The sequence below is a fragment of the Megachile rotundata genome, chromosome 11 (genome assembly GCF_050947335.1).
Source record: "Megachile rotundata isolate GNS110a chromosome 11, iyMegRotu1, whole genome shotgun sequence".
Taxonomy (NCBI): Eukaryota; Metazoa; Arthropoda; class Insecta; order Hymenoptera; family Megachilidae; genus Megachile; species Megachile rotundata.
Genome location: NC_134993.1, coordinates 7,776,633 through 7,791,989, shown reverse-complemented (window position 1 = coordinate 7,791,989; position 15,357 = coordinate 7,776,633). Strand labels below are relative to the sequence as shown.

Below are 15,357 nucleotides of genomic sequence, written 5' to 3'. Positions count from 1 at the left end.
AATCTGTATATCACTTATATCTACAATACATGTATCTAGGTATTACATACATACATATTTCTACTTGAACACGTGGCTCTTAAAGCTCCCGTATCGGTAATGAACGACGAAAACAATTTATCTACAGATAAAATAATTTTAAGAAATAAAATACGCCGACTTCGAAATGCACTAAAAAGTATAAAATAATTTCTATTTGCTAATGAAGTAATTTCTGTTTCATTCAATCATACAATTACGTAACAGATATGAATGAAACCTATTTACTCGTTAGGTAGTATATTAAATACATTTCAACCTTTTCGGAGGCGGCGCAAAATTAAAAGATTTTCTTGAACATGTCAACTTTTGGACAGCCGAACATAAGCAAAGCTTGTATAGTTATTTTTTTTTCTATACATATAACTCGACAGCACGCTGCGAAGTAGGTGTTAGTGCGTATAGAATGTAACTATGGTCTATCTAGATTTATCGAGTATGCGACGGAAAGACTCGATCGCCGCATATACTATAAAGATAGAGCCCATCTGCCACAAATTTGGTAATTCCCGTGTCGTGGGCTCCGTTTATAGGTTCTTAGATCCATGGCTTCCACATGCGAACGAAGTCGATTCAATTTCATTTATATCAAAAACGTTGCGAAATGAAGATGCAGTCGTTACATTTACGTATATTACCAGATATATCTATAATGGTTCGTATTCTTTCTCAGGATTTATTAATTTCCAATACGCCATACCACAATCAACTGGTTATTGGCAACAACGTTTACTGAGGTATTTTTAATTATGCGCCGCCTCCGAAAAGGTTGAAATGTATTTAATATACTACCTAACGAGTAAATAGGTTTCATTCATATCTGTTACGTAATTGTATGATTGAATGAAATAAAAATTACTTCATTAGCAAATAGAAATTATTTTATATTTTTTAGTGCATTTCGAAGTCGGCGTATTTTGTTCCTTAAAATTATTTTATTTCACGGTTTTTAGTGGAATGGGGAGAATTGTATAGGATACTGTGAGACATTTCTTACATAACAATACTAAAGAATAGGATTTTGCAATAACAATAGTTATTATACATGTGTACTGATTTTCGGCCGACAAGACGTGTTTGTAGAAACAATAGAAAATCGGCGACTGCATGTTGACTCATACACCACCAGAGACACGGAGGCATACGTAGAATTCAATGTATTAGTAACAATAGTTTTTCGCTAATAACTCGGAAACTAAAGCTTCCTCTTAATTGCGGATAAGGAAAAAGTTGTTCAGAATCGTGCCCCTGATAACATATTAAAAGGACATTAAAATCGTCCAAAGTTGGTTTCAAAACTTTTCAACAATTTTTCGCTAATATCTCGAAAACTAAAGCTTTCCGCGAAATTTGTATATGAACAAAATTGTTCAGAATCTTGTCCGTGATAAGATATTAAAAGTTCACTAAAATCGAGAAAAGTTTATTTCAAAAGTTGCCGGTTTTTTTGCAATAACAATACTTTGCAATTAAAGAATGAAAAATTTTTTGATAATGGTACCAATGGGGAGTCAGAACCTACCAGACACAAAAGGTTTCGTTCCGATCGGTCCATCCAGCTAGGCGTAATCAGCGGGCACACATAGAAAAAAAAAAAAAATATTGATCGAATTGAGTAACCTCTTCCTTTTTCGAAGTCGGTTAAAAAGGATGAGCAGGTTTTCTTAATTGTCATGTGACCTGCGCGCGCATAATTCCATTATGGCGGGTTTTATAAGCATTGTATCGCGTTAATATTTAATAAACTGTAATATGTCATTCAATTAAATTGTATAATGTAATTCGATTGACTGTAATATATCATTCAATTAAATTGTATAATGTACTTATTTGTCGACAATTAAAATGACAATTAAAAACAGTATTAATAAGCAACGCCATTATGACAAACGAGCGCGATGTAGCGTCATGACGCCATGCATAGAACAGTACGAGTCCAAGGCCCATATTTATAGATGTCGTTGTTTAGGCAAAGGCGCATTACAAATGCACTTAACAAATAGCGTTACAAATGACATTTGTACCGTTTATTTTGAAAGTGCAACAAATCCATTTTTGGGCAAAATGTTTTGAACAAAACTTAATATATTTTTATCTGAATCTGCTGTTAATGTAATTCCCTAATATTGGGGCGATGTTTTGAATAATTAATGGCATTGGAAATGTTATTTTGAAGATGGGATACCTTGAGTTGAAATTATTTTTAGCCGGAATATATTACGGCATTTAGCATGTTTTTAGTAATATAATACAGTGAAGGACTGGAAATTGTATAATATTAGTGGCATAACCTCAATATGAACGAGGATCTGTAGGTCTGTCTAGGTATCATTGCTTCTATTATTAGCGGGAAAGTTCTAGTTCAGTTTTAAATAAACATTCGATAAAATCGACACGATTCTCGTTGTAGTATCGGTGAACCCCTCAACAATTTCACTGTTATTTGAAAATTAATTACGAATCGTGGTTTATTTTATTAAAAAAAATATCGAATGATTTGAATTTGAATAATCTGAAGGTGAAGCTGGTAGATAATAAAAAAATAAAAATACTTTTGTGGGTAATAATATAATACAATTTGTATTTCCAGAAATTTTAATGTTATGTTTAAAGAAATAATATCAATAAGAATTGGAAGTAAAAGAAGAGTCTTGAAGGATTCGAATAATTTATTTAGTGGAGTCAAATTTAAAAATATTTAGAATTTAAGGTTCAGAAATATGAAAATTTACATATCTTCAAAACTAAAAAATTTACAAATTAACAGCTTTAAAATTATCCTCTTCAGAATTTTGGAATTTTGGAATTTAAAAACTGAAAATTTAGGAACTGACAAAATACGAAAATTTTAGATTCCCCAATTAAAAAACTTTCAATTTTTTGAAATTTTTAGAAATTGAAGAAATTTGAAAATTTGAAAATTTGAAAATTAAAGAATTTAAGAACTAAATTTTGAAATAATATCCGTAATTGCAATACACTAATTAAAAAAAAGCATCAAATAAAAATGATGTGACATTTAATATTGCATTAACTGCAACGAATCGAATGTACTCATTACATTTTTATCCCAAATAAATTTTACACTAGTAAATATTTCAAACTCAAAAATTTAATAATTGTATAGCAAAATTTTGTATTAATAACAAAAACCATACTAACATTTTAGAATTGTTATAAATTAAATTTGAAAATAAACTAAAACTGTTTAGTAATTCTAGAAAAAACCTAAAGTTATAGAGTCTACATTAACAAAGAAAGTTATCAAAACTTAAGTAACTAAGAAAGTAAATCAAAACATGTATGTACAGGTTAGGTTAGGTATATCTAATCCTAACAGTATAATTTTCAAAGAACACATTAAATTGCAATTATTGTGAAATAACTTTTTTTACCGAAATTCTGCACAAAGGAATATTTTCAATGCATCGTACGCGTTGCATTGCATACAGTTTGCATGCAAATTGCTGTCATACTTGTATGCTATGGTAGATGAAAATCTATCACTGTACCGAAACAATATAGTCAAAGAGAAATTGTTTAACATCAAAATCGTTTCCATTAAATTGCTTCCATGCTTTATTCCATTTACAAGTTGGTTTTAGCTGCTGAGGTTTTTTTCCAAGCTTAGTGTTCCGATGAAAAGTGGTTTTAAGTTTCAAAGTAGCAAATGCAGCAATGTTAAAGAGAAAACAACTTCATTGTACAAAGCAGATTATTGCTTCGCGAGCGAAGAGTATTTGCTGTTAATGTTTTTTTGTATTTGAATACCTGAACAGGTTGGAGAACTTAATTGCAGATGTAGGGTGAGGTATGAAGTTAATATGTGTGTGCTGAAGATGGGGGGATATATTGTAAGGCGAAATTAAAGTGTATTTTGCGATGAATATTTTGGAATGTTTATTAATTTCCAAATTTCTGAAACTCTCTACATTTTTTGGATTTACGGATTACTATATTCGGAAATTTCTGAATTTTCAAAAAACGAAATTTCAAAGTTCTGAGTTTCAGAATTTTCAAATTTACAAATTTACAAACCTCCGAATTTCCGAATCCTCAAATTTTCAAATTTCTGAATTTCCAAATCTCCAAATTTATGAATTTGCAAATTTTCAAAATTCTACATCTCCCAATTTTCAAATTTCCGAATTTCCAAATCCCTAAATTTCTAAATGTCTGAATTTTCAAATCCCCGAATTTCTAAAACCCCGAATTTCTAAATCCCCAAATTTTCAAATTTCGAATATCCAATTCCCCAAATTCCCAAATCCCCAAATTTCCAAATTCCCGAATTTTCAAATCCCCAAATTTCTTCATGTCTGAATTTTCAAATCCCCGAATTTCCAAAACCCCGAATTTCCAAATCCCCAAATTTACAAATTCCCGAATTTCTAAAAGTCTGAATTTTCAAATCCCCTTTCCAAAACCCCAAATTTCCAAATCTTCACACTCATAGACCTCAATTTGCAATTTAATAAAATTCCCAATTATCATATCTTCAAATTTTCTAATAACTAAATTTGAAAATCCCCAATTTCCTAGAATTCCAAATTCGCAAATTTAAAATTTACTTCATATTCCATATGGGGGTTGTTTCATATTTCAATATGACCTAAAGTTAAAAAAGAAAGACTCAATAATGACCATGATTTATAATTATACTTATAGTTATATTCTGTCTATTAGAATAAATTTCTTGAAATCGTAAATGTCATTAACGCTATGTTACATTTTACCTGAATTTTTTCATATGTACCGTCTGTAATATATTCACCGTTTCAAAGAATGCTACTGTTCTCGCTTCAGAGCGAGATCGATACTTCATATCTCTGCATACGAGTTAATCAGAATATTTCAGTCCATTATTCATTATTCGCAATTAAAATCGTCGTTGGAGAGTTCATGAATTTCATCATGCAAATAATATCGATAGAAACTGTTCCGAGCGACAAAACAGTTTGTTACAATCTTCTTAACAATTTTACAATTTTATGTGTTCAAAGCTTCATTTCAAAGAAAAATTGTGATAGGTGATTGAATTTTAGTAAACGTAATTTTTAATTGGAAATATAAAAATTAAACCTTGAAGCGATATATTATAATTAAACTGTAGACATGTTCAATTAAATTGTATAAGATCATTCAATTAAGCTATAAGATATTATTCAATTCAATTGTATTATATCATTGAAATAAAATATAAAATATAATTCGACCTGTAATATATTCAGTTAAATTGTATAATATACTCCGATTAAACTGTGTTAGAAGGGGAATTGAAATGTAATAGTATTGTCTTCATAAAAATGATGTATACAGGGTGTCTCACAATTAGTGTAGATCTCTGAAATGGGGGTAGCTGACGTGATTCTGAATAAGATTTCCCTTTGCAAAAATGGGGTTTGAAGCATCGTTTTTGAATTATTAAAGAAAAACCCGGACCAATCAGAGCACGAGAATTATTACGCGTTGGATTACTACGCGTTGGTTAACTACGCGTTAGATTACCACGCGATAGATTCCTACGTTTAGAATTACCACGCGTTGCATTACTACGTGTTGAACTACTACGCGTTGCATTACTACGCGTTGAACTACTACCCGTTGAATATCCACGCGCTGGATTGCTACGCGTTGGATATCCACACACTGGATTATTGCGCGTTAGATTACCACGCATTAGATTCCTACGCTTAGAATTACCACGCGTTGTATTATTACGTGTTGAATATGCACGCGCTGGATTACTACGCGTTGGATATCCACACGCTGGATTACTACACGTTGTATTACTACGCGTTGGATTACTACGCGTAGGGTTACCACGCGTTGCATTACCACACGTTGCATTACTACGCGTTGGATTACCACGCGTTGGATAACTACGCGTTATCCGAAGCTGTCACTTTCGCGTCTGCGCATCCGCAATCCTCGCGCTCTGATTGGTCCGTGTTTTTCCTTCTCACATTTCAAATGCCATAAATCTTACTCGAATTTCAACTACATTTCAGTTTGAAGCTTAAGACCGATTACTATTTCTAAAATATCGTGGAATACAAAAGTGGTGTAAGATTTTTTCGCTTGTTTTAATATTATACCGATGTGTAATTACTGCTGACGCACCTGATAAATCGTATGGATCAACCTTTTTAAGCGCCAATTCCTGGGTTAGCTGCTGTACTTTTACCTACCCTATAATATGTCATGGTAATTAATGTCACACGTTCACGGTAGCAGAGCATATTTCAATTTTGATTGAAACAGATTTATTTGGTTTTGCATATGCAAGCTTGAGATCTCGTATCTTGTATCAATTCCTGTTTCCATATCCATGATCTAAAATTTAATCTGCATTAGAATCGACGCACGCAAATCAATATACATATGTATGTACATACAGGACGGATCACAACGTGTGAGCATAATTTCAGTGATACATAATGGCGAACGTGATAGACTTCTCCACAGAAAATGGCCGATTTTTGGATTTGAACATACTAAATTTTGAAGTTACCAAATTATAAATTTTACTAACTTGTACATTTAAAAAATTTGTATAATATTCTTAGATTTCTTGACATTCAAATTTCGAAATACATCAAGTTTAAGATTTAAAAAATTTTTAATTTACAAATTGATAACATTTGTAATTTAACTTTCAAATCTCTAAACTTTCAAATTACCAAATCAATACACTTCCAAGTGTCCAAATTTCCAAATTCTTAAATTCTTAAACTTTCAAGTTTGTAATTTACCGAATTCCCACAGTATCAACTTCTTAAATTTTTGAAATTCCGAAATTTTGAATATCTGAAAGCCTGAATTTCTAAAATTGTAAAATTGTAAAATTGTAAAATTGTAAAATTGTAAAATTGTAAAATTGTAAAATTGTAAAATTGTAAAATTGTAAAATTTCATTACCTTCAAAAGAAAGGTACTTTCACATTTACCTTCACATTTTCAATTTATCTTCTACATCTCCCAAATTCAAAAAACTGCAAGCCCTCAATTACCAAACCTCTTGAACTAGAAAATTTCGTGACTTCCGAATTTCTTAGCATTTACTGACCTCAATATTGATTTTACGAATTACTATCGACTGCAATTGGACCGAAAAAGGGGTCGTACAATCGATTAAAGTAAACGTCAATAAATTGTTTAAAGTCCTTCACTGTTTTTCGTTTTCGTAGTTCTCTGGAAACAACTTGAAACTGCTCGACTGTTGCTTTAAGCAAATAGTATTTCAAACAGAACAAGTATCCGCAAGAGGCAGACATTAATTAACCCCTGGCGCTTGTATTTAACCGGCTACCGTCTTTATTTAACAAGGGAATATACTGAAATGCCTCTCTTCTATTTTGATAGAACTTCGTACAGTTACTAAACAGCTGAAAATAGGAGGCCTTGCACAAGTTTTCACTCGCAGAGTTGCAACTATGAAGTTTCATTCAACTTTCAACCATCAAAGTTACAACTGAAAAGTGCTATCTTACAAACCACCGCACATATCTGCGAAATTTGTGAGAAAATTTTTTAGGATTCTTTGCGAGCAAGATGAAAATGTTCACAAATTTTTTACAAAATAATTTTTACATAATAGAAGATTTATATTTTAATTATAGAATCGCTATTCTTTTATTTAATTCAAATTTTAGCTTACATTCAATAAATTTAATATTTTCATAATAAACTTGCTTTTTATTAACATTCTTTTCTTATAAATTTTTTATAGTATTAATAACAATTAAGATATTATTAATTGTAACATTGGTATAAATGAAATACCATAGTTCTTAGTATGTCACAATCAATGAATACAATTTTACTATTTTCATAATTAATTTTTCTTTACTATTTTCGTTTTACCCTCCCCTTGTGAACTTTTCATTATATTAATAAAAGTTAAGTTATTAATTTTAATATTATAATTAAATAAGCTAATTAAGTTATTAGGTTCATACTATAGCTATAGAATTGTTATTCTCTTTTATAATTAAAATTTTCTATTTCATAATCAAAAAAGAAATTATTGCTTTCATACTAAACTTATCTTTTTATTTCATCCATAAGTTATAAAAATTTTAATAGTTATTAGTAAGTGTAAGTATTATTGTTAAAAATATTTTATATTATTACAAATATTAAGATTTCTAAAATAATGCTATATATTTATAGAAATAACATGTAAATTTATCAGCACACAAATTTCTAAATCAACAAGGCCCAATTCATAATTAATTAAGAAATGGTGATTGTCAATCATTCAAGACTGACCATTTTGTGAGATACATGGATAGTGTGTCGTTTGCAACAGTTTTTCACCCGATCGAAAAGTAGCCCTCGTTGATCGGAGTTGTTTTAAATGTTTTCGACTTCCTCGCACGGCGATACCTTATCGATTACGACCGGCACGACCTGCTTTTTTCCTAGTTACCTCCGGATATCGAACAACCGTACCTTTGAGAGGTATGCACTCGTAGGAGAGAAGTATCCTCGACCCCGATCTATCATAGCGAAATCCAAAATATTCGACGACGCGTCGAACAAAATATCACCGACGCGATTTCGCGGATCGACAATGGCACGGAAGTATTGATCAGACAATATCTCGTTGCCGGGAACTTGAGATTTTTCATATCTCGAAGGCTGCGATTTCTTCGGAACGGGAATCCGAGTAATCTCGATAAGCTTCTCGAGTGATCTCGCAGGATTCTTTGCTGTATTCGCGACGTTCAACTGCCACCATTTTGACAAATATTTACGCCATTTTAAGCGCGGGGCAACTGTTAAGTCCTCCGAAGTCTGAGCCCTAAATCTGGGTTAATTCTTTGGATTATATGCTTGGTTAACCCGTGGATTATATGCTTAACCTTTGAATTATGGTTATTGTTGAATATGTTAAAAATATATAGAATTAAACTTAAGACAATTTTTAAAAATGGAAAAAATTTTGTTAATTGTATAATTGTAAATTATTTCAGATTTTTCATTATTAATTAATCTCAAAAAGTTATCAAATGTAATTATCAGAATTTATATTTAAATAAGTGAAAATATTATATAAGGTTCAATATAAAAGATGATTTCGAGAAATATTTCTATTATTTCGAATCAGCGCGGGAGATTTTCTAAATAAAACAGTAATCATATGATAAATGGAGAAAACATTTTCCTCCCATGTTTCGAACACTATTTCATCCAAGTGCAGGAAGACAACTAAAAATTTTCATAAATATATTTCGGTGGCGGCAATTTGAAGAATTTTCTTTTGTTCATTTTCGGCACGCTAAATATTTTCACTCTGTTCCCCCTTTCTGACTAAAAAGGTCACTACATGAATTCATTTCCTGGTAACCAGGTCGTAATAGAGTGTGAGAAAGAAAAAAATCCGGCAGGACAATGAGAGAAAGAAAAGGTGGGAGAGAAGCAATGGGGTAAAGGTACTGTAGTGAAAAAATTTCGCTTTATTTCGTTCACGACGATTTGAAAAGAGCACGTGGAGTGCAGTGAAAGGCGAGCAAAAGCACGCGGAACCGTAAAATCGTGTGAAAGAAGTTGTCATAAAAGTCTAACAAACGAATCACATGTCCTATCCTTTAATTACTGTACGCTCTGCGCGAAAAACGACGCGCTTTGTTCTCGATTTAAGAGTGATCACTTTTCACGTCCAACTGTATAGAAGCTTGCTATCTTTAAATAACTTTTAGTGTTAATTGAAACTATACTTTTAACTAACTGGTAAAATTTGATCGGTATTTGATCATTTCTATTGGTTTCTGTCACTTTAGAACTATCGACAGTTGAGATTCCAAAGGCAGTCGATGACTGGTAAAAAGTAATAAGGGAATATTTTTATATTTGTTTACTGTCTTTCAAAAAAAATCCATGTTATGGAATTATAACTACATGACAACTGTAATAACTGTAATAATGTAATTAGAACCCTATTTTTCCCCAATTGACGGTAAATTCATTTTCATGACGTATATTTTCATTTTCATCTTCAGAATTTGAACACAAGCACTTTTACGTAAATTTTAAATATTTATTTACTTTCCGAAGACGGATGTTTTCTTTGTTTATAATATTACTGTAAGGTCCAATTTCATTTTCTTCTAATTCGCTTTCCTCGTGTTCAATTCACCATCCTCAGAACGATCCATATATTCTTCACTTTTAGCAATAATTCAGTGATTTTCAATCTTTCAGCTATTTTTAGGGCTCGCCGGTTATATGAAAAAGAATTAGGTTCTATTCTAACGACCATGGTATACAAAATGGCCGCCTGGAACGTAGATGACTACGTTACGTTACATCGCCGCTATGTTTATTGTGTGGCGCCACATAAAACATATGCGATCAAGTTTCATAAGAAAACATCGATAAATCTATCTAAATATCCCATAAACGATTTCGGGTTCAAACAGATTATAGGATACTTTTCCACTTTGAGAAGTACCAGTGAAAATCACTGGTATTGGCATAAGTAGATACAATTTTGACTCCGAATAAATGAAGCGAAAATAAAGTTCATTATACTTTATCCGCAGAAGTCATCGTCGTGAAAAAAATAAGAATTTTAAAATGAAATTGTAAAACCAATCTGAGGACCATTTTAACTGGTGTGGTAGTTGTACTACTCTTAATAATCAATTTGTAACGTTTTTTGTCATTTTGGTAATCAATTATAATTTCTATGGTTTTATGCTTTATAAATGATTATAATTTCTATAAATTTGAATATAATTCAAAATTAAAATTTAATATACTGATATACAGATCATAATATTTATTATTACACTTGTATACATAAAAACAGAATTTGAGAAAAATAAGGTCATACAACAATCATCTTTATAAATATTTATATACAGATTGTTGCACCATAAAAATAAATAATATTTATGACATACAATCAAAATACAAGTTACTAAATAAATCTTTTAATACAAATAATTTATACATATATTTATAAATAAGTATATACAATAATTTTCAAATATATTTACAATAAGTCATAAATAATTTATATAATTCACAAATAATTTATTAATGTAATGATTCAAAGTGAAAGCACCAAAGCTGGATATACACGTCTAAAAGTACAAAAAGATGTACATATTTTACAAAACATACCAAATCAAAATAGGCCTACATTTCAAGGATTAAATAATTGGTATTAAGTTTCATTACGCAACAACCCGCAAAAACATTTCTAAAATTATTTTCTTCCACAACCACAGTTCCCGTTGGAAACTTGCAAAAACTTCAGCTACATTAATTATACCTTTTACATTTCTGTGTACGCGAAAAGTTCCGTGTAAATTCCACGAAGAAGCATTGTCCGTTCTTAAAAAAAATCGTTACAAAGCCTATCTCGTTTACTCCGAGATGAATAATTCGCTCGTTTAAACATGTGTGCACGATATGCAGTTTTCGCTTTGTTAATAAATTCTATAACGTGGTCGTTATCGACGGCTGCATATGCATATTCATTTCATCGTACTTTTCATTTCCGTCCCCTTAATATATTATTCTAATGATTTTACCGCTTTTCATACCCGGAATCCCGCGGGACTCAATGTATTTCCGTTGAAACGGTATTCACGGAATACCATTCGCGCCCTTAAGCGATGAGCTGAAAAATTATAAAAAAAAAGATGGAAACGTGTGTAATTACGAAAGAAGCGTACAACGCTCTTCGACGTTGAGAAATTCGCGCACTGTGAACGGGACTTTACGAAACTTTCCTGCAAGTTGGCCACTTCGAACAAACCTAAAGCCACATTCTGAAACGTAGAATGCACTCCGTTGGGTATTCGGTGAATGCGTGCATTGCATATTCATTTGACTGCGTTAATACTTCATTGGAGTCGTTTTAAATACCTTGAGCGTCTATGTTAAGGCGATGTAAACGCGGCTTGAGGTGCGATACGGTAGACGAGAAAGAGTGCGATATGCATCATGAGGTTGTCGATGAGATGTAGCAATTTAGGAATTTTAGAACTAGAGATTTAGAGACTTCAAAATTTGGACAACTGGGAATTTGTGGATGAAGGGGTATGGAAATTGAAGTATTTGGGGATTTAGAAATTTGAAAATCTAGAATGTTAAGAATTTAGGTATTTGGGAAACTTTGAGATAAAAATCTTGAGATTTTGGTATCTAGGGATATAGAAATTTGAGAGTCTAGGAATTTGGGAAACTTACGATTTTGGGATGTAAGGATATTTCTAATGAGGTATTTGGGGATCTAACAATTTGAGAATTTAGGGATTTAAATCCACACATTTAGGAATTTGGGGACATGGGATTAAGAACATTGAGATTTGGAAACCTAAGGATATTCAAATTTTGAGACTTGAAGATCTAGAAATTTGAAAAACTTGGAATTTCTCGATGGAAGGATAAGAAAATCCTATTGTGCATTAGAACAAGTACATGTATTTCTGCTTAATTCTCTACAAAATGATTGTCACTTTCCTAATGGGTAAAGAAGTGTGAAAAAATTATATAGTTTGACTACTTACCACAGAGAAGCTTTTGAATCAATTTATAGGCTAATAAATATAATTGTGATTTATATGCCTTCAAATGGGATTAATAATGCAAATATAAAAAATATTACTTTTAATGTGTGTATAAAATGTATACTATTCTACTGTTATATAATTCAATAGAACAATGAAGAGAGGTTAAGTTGAGATTATATTAGCTATCTTAAAACAAAATGGCTGTAAATGGTTCAAAGTGGCTGCTCTCAAACATTGATACTGACTAGTATGTTTGTTATTATTTTTATGTTTGATATTAACATGTGTTGATAATGTTATGAACAGTAGTAGTGTATCATTATAATTATAATTTGAACAGGTCAAATTTACGGAAAATATGAAAAATGCTGGAAATTTATCGTGGTAATTCGATGGTCAGGAACTATAAAAAATGTATTAAGTTGATAATATCGTAAGATATTCTACCATTGAAGTTTGAAGTCCCTTATTCCAGTCCAATACTGGCAATTTTAAAATTCATGATTTACTTCCCCACACAGCGTAAGTCTACACACGATTTACATACTATCCATATTCGGTATTTGCATTAAATTTTATGAAACTTTTCTGTTGGACGCAGTTATCGCGAAATGTACGAAAGTCTCTAAGATTTAATCTTTTAGTGAATATTCAAAAGGACAGCCAGTTATTTCAAAGGGAGTAAAAGTGTGGTAAAAAGGTAGAAAGAAGAAAAAATGAGGCTGAAAAAGGAGAATGGCTAAAAGTGGTGTTCTCGTAGACGTGGAATGATTTCTGGATTTGTTAAATCTTAACTTCGAACATGGGAAAGTAGCTTAAAGTTCATTAACAAAATGTGTCATAATTTGAAAGTAGTGAAGGCACATTTTTCATGTCTGTAAGAATGGAATAAAATAAAATATAACAATGTACGAAGATCAAATTAATTTCTACTGTTCAACATAAAAACAAAATTTGTACTACTGTAAAAATGTATGTAACTTAACCTAACAATCAAGTTGGTTCAATCTTAACTAAAAAGCAAGTTACTGCATTTCTCGCTAGTTCCCACAATTCTAGATTCCTAAATCTTAAAAATTTTTATTATAAGAAATGATAAAAAAGAACACTTACATAAACATGTCGGAGGACTTACAATTAACGATTATTATCACGATAACAAATTGCTATATAAAGGGTGTCTCACCACATTTTGCCATCTAGATTTGCGTTATTATTATTACTCATAACAAACAATGTTTTAGATAAAGTTGAATGGTTTTGAGGGTGGCATATGCTGGTGGTATATTTTTTTTGGTAGGCGAATGTGTAAAGGACATATGAAAGTCATTAATGTTTTTTTAAATGGAATCATATATTTTTTATTGCATCAACTGATACTCCATCATATTCTTTACAAAAAGTATTAATCTCTTTATATGAGAAATCATTAGTTTAGGAGATATTTTAATTCTAACTTGTTAGGAAATCGTGACTTTCTGGTCAATATTATGAATTGTCCTAACTGAACAGCAAATGTTATTCTACGTGCTTTGAGAGGTCACGTGTCACCAAACGAATTGTGAGTTTTTGTTTTTTTTTGTTAAGCAGTAACAGTGAAATTTAGTCTCTGTTACGTCTCTAGTACGGAGAATACGACGATACGGTGAATTATCACTTCATAATGAAGTATTCTGAAAAGGAAAAGATAGACATGTAGGATCGGAAATTATCGAGGTTGACGGATTAGAAAGTTTTTCTTGGGAATAACAATAACCTAGTTTTAATAACTTAATAAGAATATAAAAATCAACAAAAGTATAAAGAATCAAGTACAAACACTTAGGCTACAACTTTTCGGACAACTTTTCGGACAACGTGCTACTTCAACGGTTACGACTGGACTGTTCCGCGACGCCACGCCATTTTCCTTATTCGTTACCAATTCCCGCGTAAAACGAAACAATTGCTAATCGCTTCTTTGTTCCCTCGCTAATTTTCACGCAAACTCGTAGTAACGCCGAATTATCTTGGCGCCAATCGTCCACGTTTCCCGCTCGCCCGATCACGCCCGATCGTATTCGATGAACCCCGGATAAACCGATCCCACAGACATGTTATCAGTTTATTTTGAAGATGGGAAAAGTGCTGCACATTCAGAAAGATTATACGCTATAGAATGTTGGTAAGTCATTAATTTCTCGATTCAGAAAGTGTTCTGATGCAAATGGTCGCCACATTGAACCTTTTCTGTAAGTAGACATTAAAATTAAAATAATTCGAAGACCAGAGACTGTTGTAGCTGGATATTAAACGTCCCAGTGTCGGGTATATTCTGGTGAATTGTCCGTTAAGGGCTAAATATCAGAAATTACTGTTGTAAATTGGAACACGCGTACATTTCAGCGAAAGCTCGCGTAAATTACACGGAATAGTGTCAATGGAGAATTGATTAACCCTCACAGAAATTAATAGAATAGAAGATTAATTTGTTTACCCTTATATTGCTCCGATATTTGCTCCCACGTAATTCGCCATTACGTGTATCTTAACCCCTCCATTTTGTGCTATGTAAATTTGCGTACCGATGTTTAATGTAAAACAAGCATAAGGCTTTCCGTGTGCTGGAATATTAGGGACAATTAATTATCCCGTTTGTGTCGGTGATATAACATGTTATTACGATATCGGTATCTACAACGTGCATACGTATTACGCACATAGGTAATATTGGTCCGTAATATCGGGCCATTAATGCCACGCATTTTCAAATCATAAACTGCATAATCCTTTCGTTTGTTCTTCT

The 15,357-nt window shown here is 31.7% G+C and overlaps 1 protein-coding gene and 1 long non-coding RNA gene across 9 annotated transcripts in view; one reads left to right on the top strand and one right to left on the bottom strand.

Moving 5' to 3' along the window:
* Positions 1-15,357, top strand: part of Mp (collagen XV/XVIII-type protein multiplexin) — a 582,981-nt gene that overhangs the window by 497,170 nt on the left and 70,454 nt on the right. The gene's annotated exons all lie outside the window — the stretch shown is intronic.
* Positions 6,080-15,357, bottom strand: part of LOC105663150 (uncharacterized) — a 34,894-nt gene continuing 25,616 nt past the window's right edge. Inside the window, exon 3 of the long non-coding RNA XR_013039971.1 lies at positions 6,080-6,375. This is a non-coding gene — a long non-coding RNA (uncharacterized LOC105663150). The remainder of the gene's footprint in view (positions 6,376-15,357) is intronic.